General features: G+C 33.7%; 1 pseudogene; it reads left to right on the top strand.

Moving 5' to 3' along the window:
- Positions 1-3,904: 3,904 nt before the first annotated feature.
- On the top strand, positions 3,905-7,800 carry LOC114739231 (sorbitol dehydrogenase-like; annotated as a pseudogene).
- The last annotated feature ends 814 nt before the right edge of the window (positions 7,801-8,614 follow it).

Genomic DNA, 8,614 nt, shown 5'->3' with positions numbered 1-8,614 from the left:
GAAAATTCAAATGTTGCTGAGTGGTTAAATAATGGCACTTGGATTTGACTCGGCTAGCTAGATTAGTTCCAAATGAGATCATAAATAAGCTGTCAGCCGTTATATATAACTCCAAGCAATGTTGTCAAAAACGTGATTTAACTCGCAGGATCATCCTTTTTTGTGTGTTTAGGTGCCTATATCGTGTTAATTCTTGAACAAAATCGGAGGTCAACAAACTCGGATGAAACTTGCATGGAATCGTAGTTGGGCAATAAAATCACGAGTTATTTGGCGTGTCTACGAGTTGTATTCCCACATTAGTATGCTGGAGTTTGTAAATGGTATAAATTTTTTTATTTTAAAAAAATTTGTTCAAGTACTTTAATTGTAAAAATTTTAATTTATTTAAATAAAGAACTAAATCTTAAAGTTATTTAAACAAATCCCATTTGTTAGATGTATGTTGGCTCGGTATTAAACATTTATTTATATTTTTATCATAATCAACTAAATATAAACTGATTATATGTATGGTTGTAATTGGTATTTAATAATATGATAATATTTTTAAGCTAATTTTTAACAAGAGATAAATTCTTACAATTTTGTTTTACGAGTTTGTATTATAAATTTATCCTTTCATTATTAATTTATTTAAACTCATGAGTTTGATAACTTTGGTTGATGGATTTAATTTTAATGATTTGAATTTGATATATATCTAAAATAAATTATTGTCTTCTTATTTTAATTATTTAATTATATACTTTTAATAATTATTTATTAATAGAAGTAAACTCTTATGAGTTTATGATCTGAGTTTATATTCTTCTCACGAGTTTACTTAAAGTCGTGAGTTTGACAATATTGCCTCTAAGACTTGAGCATGGTAATGATATGGTAGCGTGGAATGGAACCTCTGCTGGTGCATTTTCTATTAAAATCGCCTACTATATGATTGAAAAGAATGATGAGGCGTGTTATAATCCTACTCTCAAACTGACATGGAGATGGAATAGATTCTCCATGTGGTAAACTTTTCAGAATCGATTAGTCACCAATGAGTGGAGGAGCCGATGGTCTCAATGTTCTTGGTTATGTGATCGGATCAAGATGGAGTATAGAATGTCCTTCACATATTGAGGGATTGTATTTAAGGTAAATGTGCATCCAGTACCATAATCCTTTTTATAGTTCACCTAACACCCTAATCTTATTTTTCTGATGCATCCAACATCCAGATGTTATTCTTTTAGTTATTACATCGAATTAGGGTATTTGAGACACTAAAAATGAGATTATAGTACTAAGTGCTTCTGGGAAAAATGATGAGGATGCTGGATGCACCTTTACTTTGAAATTATGCTAGAACATTATGGGATTTACTCATAAAACCTGTAATAGCTCAAAACAATTCTATACAGCCTCACTGTCTGATTGGGTTCACATGAATCTCAAAGGAAATTTTGGTTCTGATATGACTAGTGATTGGGATCTCACTTGAGGTGCGGCAGTTTGGAAATTATGGCAGTGGAGAAATGACTTTAATTTTAAAAATGGTTTTCATTAAACCACATGATCCTTCACCTGTTGTCTTAGCAACTGGATTCTCATAAAGCATCATCGTGCGGGCGTGTTCTTCCAGATCATCATGGAAACTGGATGATTGGTTTCTCTAGCTATCTTGGTGACTGTACGTAGTGCTTATGAACCTGATCGAGGAATGGGCTAAAATCTAGCTTTTGCAATGAGATTCAGAGACTTGATTGTTGACACTTGGAAAGTTAAGCTTCAATTTGTTCATCCTGAGGGTAACAAAATTGCAGTTGCAGATGCACTAGCAAAACATGGTCTTACAGACTCCCCCTATATTTGACATGGCGCCTCAACAGACCCTGGTTTAGAAAGATGCTTGGAATTGCAATCCCCCATGTTTTTTTTTCTACTTCTTTTACCTCCTTTTGTACCCAAAAAAAAAAAAACCTATTTTTTCTACTGTGAATTCAAACATAACCTCACTTTCGAATAAGCCACCACTTCACATTTCACGTTTTTTAGGGCATATTTTTTCGGAAGCTCAAGAGGTTTATATAATGAGCAAGTTTGGATAAATAAATAAGATTAAACATTTAAAATTATTAGAAAAATAATATTTTAGAATTATAAAATTAATTAAATCAATTAATCAATTTAATAATATAACAAAAAATTCAAAGATATGTTAAAATTATTTTTTGGTAACGGTAAGTAATTAAATGATTGTTAATTAATATTTATGTCAAAGGTTCATGATGGAAACAAAAGTTTAGCATTATATAACATAGATTTCAATTTCAAAAGGCATTTATAAAAGTTTTCAAAATAAAAGACAAGACCCTATGGTTTAGATTAAATAAAGGGGGAAATCAGTGTATTTTACTCATATTAATAACTACGTTTTTTTCAATATAAAGTGTCAAAATTTCCAGCTGCGGGAAAAAAAAGAGAGATTATCTGTTTTAGTTTGACATTCGGTAAACGACGTCGTTTTATTTAACGGTCATATGTATAAAATCACGAGCCAGTTGCGGTGCGCATTGATCTCTTTGGTAAGGATTCGCATTCCGTGCTCATCATTTTGATGAGCACGGAGTGCTTAGCACTCAAAACGTGGACGTTTTGAGTTTTGAGCATGAGGGACTTTTTTTTTTATTACAAAAAAATATATGTATTAGAATTTTTTTTAATTAAAATTTATCTAATACTTTTAAATATTTTTTTTACACATATTCAATATTTTAAAATATTTTATTATATCCTGAAATATTTTTTCATATGTATTTAGTGTTCTAAAATATTTTCTGACAATGTATTTGAAAAAATATTTAAGAATCTAGTATTTTAAAGTATTTTGTAATCTATTTGGTACCTAAAATATTTTTTCATATATGTTCATTATTTTAAAATACTTTGTGACTGGGCTTACCTAAAAACATATTTTAGGATCTAGTATTCTAAAGTCTTTTATGATTTATTTAGTATCCTGAAATATTTTTTAGTATTCTAAAATATTTTATGATACAATATCAAGAAATAGAAAATTTTTTAAAACATTAAATGCACGTGAAAAATATTTTAAGATATTGAAAACATCTAAATTTTTTTTTTTGAGTACTAGATAAATGTTAACCAAAAATAATTTTAATACATACTTCTTTTGATTCTTAATATAAGAGTTAGTTTAACTAATTCAAGTATACTACAAAAATTAGCTAAATTAGTTAATTATAATAAATAAGTATTGTTTTCTTTAAAATGCCTCTCACTAATTATGTGTATTAATTAAAATCAACAATTGATTAAATCTTTAACACGTACAATTATTATAAGGATTGTATTGAAAAAAATAAATATATATAAGAGATAAAGTAGATTAAAATATTATATTTAAGACTAAATTAAATATCAAGATAATTTTTATATTAATAATTTGAGATGGTATAAATTTTTTTGTAACCAAAAAATAAAGTAAAAAAAATAAAAATACTCAGCACTTGTCTGTTTTGAGTGCTGAGCACTCCGTGCCCATCAGGCTTATGAGCACGGAATGCGAACGCCTTTGGCAATGGGCAAAGTTGACCAATGACAAGGAAAGTCCCCATCACATCGTCATATGGATGAGAACGGCTGAATCATCCTCAAACACACGGTGGCTGCGCATGATATGTCATCCAGAAGAAAGAGACTTCTTCCAAAAAAAAAAAAAACTACAGTAACTTGGAAGTTAAATTCATCTTTAACCGATCACTGAAAAAATATGTAATTTCAAAGAGCAAGACAAAATGATCGCCAAAAAAAAAAAAAAGAAGAGCAAGACAAAAGATCTAAAGGAGCATGAGACTCGCATAGTCGCATTCCAAGCTGTGGCACTCTATGCTATCCATTCGTCCCACTGTTTCTGTGTTTCATACAACCTTGAGAGAACAGAGAGAGTTGCAGAGAGCAAATAGGTCAAGGTGGGATGTCGCATGAAGGTCATGAGGAAGAAGAGAACATGGCTGCTTGGCTTGTTAGTATAAATACTCTCAAGATTCAACCTTTCAAGCTGCCGCCTCTGGGTACCCATAATTCTCCCTCTCACCAGTAGCTCTGAATATTTCCACTGAGAATGATATTCTTTTCTGTAAAGTAATCTTCAATTACCTGTGAATTCCTACTTCTCACAATCTATCTCACTGCATATTAAAAAGGCCCCCATGATGCCAGAATTCGAATCAAAGCTGTTGGTATCTGTGGCAGTGATGTTCACTACTTCAAGGTGATAACCCTTTTTTTTTGGGCTTTGCCTCTGAGTTATATTCAATAAAATGATTTATCCTTGCCTGGACCAGAAAATACCCCTTGTATTTATTTATATTCTCACCAGTAATGAGTTCCAATTTTCTTTGATTTTGCAGAAAATGAGGAATGCACATTATGTAATGAAAGAACCCATGGTAATGGGCCATGAGTGTGCAGGGATCATAGAAGAAGTTGGCAGTGAAGTAAAGAATGTGGTATCTGGTGACCGTGTGGCAATTGAACCTGGAATTAGCTGCTCACATTGTGACCTCTGCAAACAAGGTCGATATAACTTGTGCCCCAATATGAAGTTCTTTGCTAGTCCACCAGTTCATGGTTCTCTTGCTAATCAGGTTTGAAGCATATCAAAGCATAGTTCTTTCACTAACTAGATGGGGCCTCTCGTTCGCGCCAGATCTCTGGAATGATCTCTATTATTGCTTGTGATTGCTGTGGATTTTATATTTTGCATTGAAAATTCATTGACATTGATGTCAATGTTCCTCGTCAGTTCCAACTGAGGAAGACATGCTTTGATGATTCTATGCCTAGTCGAGAAGAAAGACAACATGTCTGGTTATTTATTAGATTTGTGTTTGGTGGTGGACCCTTGAATTATTCATGATTTGATCCCATATCCTTATTAATGGTAGCTGTGTTTCACTTGATTCTTTGACAGTTCTTTTCCGTTTAACTGATCTCATGATTTGATCTATTGGGAACTTTTCCATTTTACTTTCTTGACATGGTAAGCTCTTCTATTGGAAAAAAAGAAATCCTCATAAACCAGAGGAAGCACACTGGTAGAATTTCAGGGAAGTACTCCACCTTGTCAAAAAGGATAGCTGTGTTAAGATGATGAAGCTACTATAACTGATGCTAACTTCTATGTAAGTGTTATGGCTAGGATGCTTGCTATATTTCAGAGCCATAAGGCTCAATATTATGCATACATATTCAAATGCTGCTGATATGAACGGACATTAGGCTATTCTTCACCTTTACCTGAAGAATGTATGCTGGATCACTAGAAAGCAGGATAAAGTGGCTCAAGCCAGAGCCAAAGAAGAGTTCATAGCAGCTGAACATGCTTTGACTTAAGCACTATAGTTAATGCAGTGGCAGGTTGATTGAAGTCTGCATCAAAGGAAGCAACAACGCCACTATGTAACCACAAGTCAGCAAATGACTCCAGGGAAAAATATAGTTATAGTACATTAAAATTAAGTATCACTTCCTTAGGAAAACAGAAAAGGAAGATAGGTGATTATGCTAGCGTTGTTGTCCTGATATTCATATAAAATAATTGCCCCAGGTGAGGTTGAAAAGCTCAAATCAATGCAAAGATAAGGAAGAGTATAACCAGTGGTTAGTAAATTAGTGCAGCTTTATTCCATAATTTTAGCAGGTGAATCAGCTTATACTAAAAAGATAAGGATATTTATTTTAAATATATAGAAAAACTTTCATTGTTTGAGTTTTGGCGCATGTCAAAATATTTTATAGGATGGAAGAGGAAAGAATGATTTGTATCTATATCAATGGAATATACACGAGAAGAACTTCATTCTTCTTTTCATGTTTTTCTGATGTTCTTCATTTTCTTTCTGCTTATTTGATTACAGGTTATCCTATAGTTCAAAAGCACATATTATCTTAACTTGTGTAAGAGGATCATAATCACAGTTTCAATTAAGACTGAATGAAAAAGTGAAGATCATGTAATAAGTCCTCACCTTGCTTGTGTTTCTATGTGCTGTATGAGGTGAAACACGTTTACTCCAATGCAAACCCATGTTGAGTTGCCCCTTTTCTTTTGACAGATAGTGCATGCAAAAAACCCATGTTGAGTTGCGCCTTTCCTTTTGACAGATAGTGCATCCTGCAAACCTATGTTTCAAATTGCCAGACAACGTGAGCTTGGAGGAGGGGGCAATGTGTGAACCTTTGAGCGTTGGTGTTCATGCGTGTCGCCGGGCTAATATTGGACCAGAAACAAATGTGTTGATCATGGGAGCAGGACCAATTGGACTTGTCACAATGCTCTCAGCTCGTGCTTTTGGGGCACCCAGGATCATCATTGTGGACGTGGATGAGCATCGTTTATCTGTTGCAGAATCTCTTGGTGCAGATGAGACTGTTAAAGTTTCGGCAAAAATTGAGGTAACCTTGTCATAACTGATCTGCATATCATTTAATAACTTTTTTATGTGTCCTGGTAAACAGAATGAAGAAAGAAAGCTGAATTTGTGATAAACTTGTTACTTCATTAGGATTTTATGTTTGGAAGACAAAAATTTAAGTTAGATTTCGGCATATTCCCATGATCTTCATGGTTCAACAAGTGGTTACAAAGATACTTATAAATTACTCACCAACGGGATTTGAGTTGCATCCTCTCTAACGGGGCCAACTTCCATTGGCTTTAATGGCCTTGTTATGATTTTGCCTTCAATGCCCGCAGATCTATGCATTAATACAAATACTAATTTAAACCACAAATTTCATTGGCTTTTAACTGGACCAGGCCGGCAACTAGAAATAGTTTTCTGATCCTCTCTTTCGTTCAGTCGTGGCATGCCATTCTTTATCACTGAACACCACCTAAGCCAAGCTTGAAGTGCACACTGACTTTGCAGGATGTGAGTGAAGAAGTTGTAGAGATACAGAAGGCAATGAGAAGTAGGGTGGATGTTAGCTTTGATTGTGCAGGCTTCGACAAAACTATGACCACTGCATTGAGTGCTACCCGTGCAGGTGGCAAAGTGTGCCTCGTGGGAATGGCACAGACTGAAATGACTGTTCCACTCACGCCTGCTGCTGCAAGGTATAATTACTGTGCTCTGTCTGAGTACATGTGTGTGTGTCTGTATGTATGTTAGAATCACTTTTCTGCTTGAAAAGTTTTTGCTGACACGTGATTTTCTGTCATATTGGTTGTTACTCACTTGAAAGTTACAGAGTAAGTACAGAAGAGAGAAGATGTACTCCAAGAGAATTAGTTAAACATGATGCTACACTTCAAAACTCATACGAACATTAGGGTATAACTTGTCTCGAGATTCTGAGTGCGTGTTTGGAAAGAGAGGTGAAGGGGGAAAAGAAAAGCTTTTGTTGCATTTCCGTGTTCATGCTTCATTAGTAGTAAACCCCGAAGCTTCCTGTAATTGTAGACTTGGTAGCATAACCAGCATTCCCGTACTCTGCATTATATATATTTTTAAATGAGTAATTGTATGATTCAAAATACAGGGAAGTTGATGTGATTGGGATTTTCCGTTACAAGAACACATGGCCTGTGTGTCTGGAGTTTCTGAGGAGTGGGAAGATAGATGTGAGGCCCCTTATAACTCACAGGTTTAGGTTCTCTCAGACGGAGGTTGAAGAAGCCTTCGAAACCAGTGCCCGTGGTGGAATGCTATCAAGGTTATGTTCAACCTATATACGAAACTGCATAAACAGCAGCCAAAGACACACTCCCATTGTTATCAAATATAAGAAACAATTTGCTAAGATTTTTTGTAATTTCAATAAATAAAAAAAATTAGCCTTTGAGTATTCTTGATGGTATAATGATAAACAAATTCAACCCCTTTTTCACTAATAAAAAATTTTAACTGGTTTTTTTTATCTCTCATTGAATGGAAGAAACTCATATATCCGTCATGCTTAAAACTCGCAACCTTGTAAATAAGAAAGATTTAAAAGATGTGCGTAGCATTATGAGGCCTTTTCCTTTAATAAATAATAATCATATTTAATGATGTTTGTGTGTTTTTTTAAGCCAATTTTGACGTGTGTATTAACGCTTGTACTTTTTGACCTAAAGATATTATTATATTAATTCATATAACGTAGAATTCACATATTAGATATAGAATGACAAAAAATTATTTACGAAAAATTTAAAAATAAGAAGAGGGGGGGGGGGGAGCCAACGCAATTATGTTTGTTATCAAGGGGGATTAAAAATCTATAGGCAGATAACCAAATTTCCATTAAAATATGGTATATGTATATATATGTGGCTGGTATGATTTGACAATTATGTGGTGCATTTTTCATAATTTTTTCCAAATAGATTGATAAAATTTTTGAAATTTCCGTATTCTGATATGTACGGTGTATAAATAGGTATAGAATCTCAATCAAATAAGAATACAGAACCGTGATGCTAGCTTAGGAGATAGCGAGCAATAATAACACAATCGTATCACACATAATCAGGAATTTAATGGAGAATTGACTGCCAATATTGATTGCAGATGTTTAGGAGGTGTTTGGATGAAACCAAATCATGGTTTGAAGAATA

The sequence above is a fragment of the Neltuma alba genome, unplaced genomic scaffold, assembly GCF_004799145.2.
Source record: "Neltuma alba isolate B1F8T4 unplaced genomic scaffold, ASM479914v2 tig00002821_pilon, whole genome shotgun sequence".
NCBI classification, from domain to species: domain Eukaryota; kingdom Viridiplantae; phylum Streptophyta; class Magnoliopsida; order Fabales; family Fabaceae; genus Neltuma; species Neltuma alba.
The sequence above is the reverse complement of the archived record's forward strand: the minus strand, read 5'-3'. Positions and strand labels throughout refer to the sequence as shown.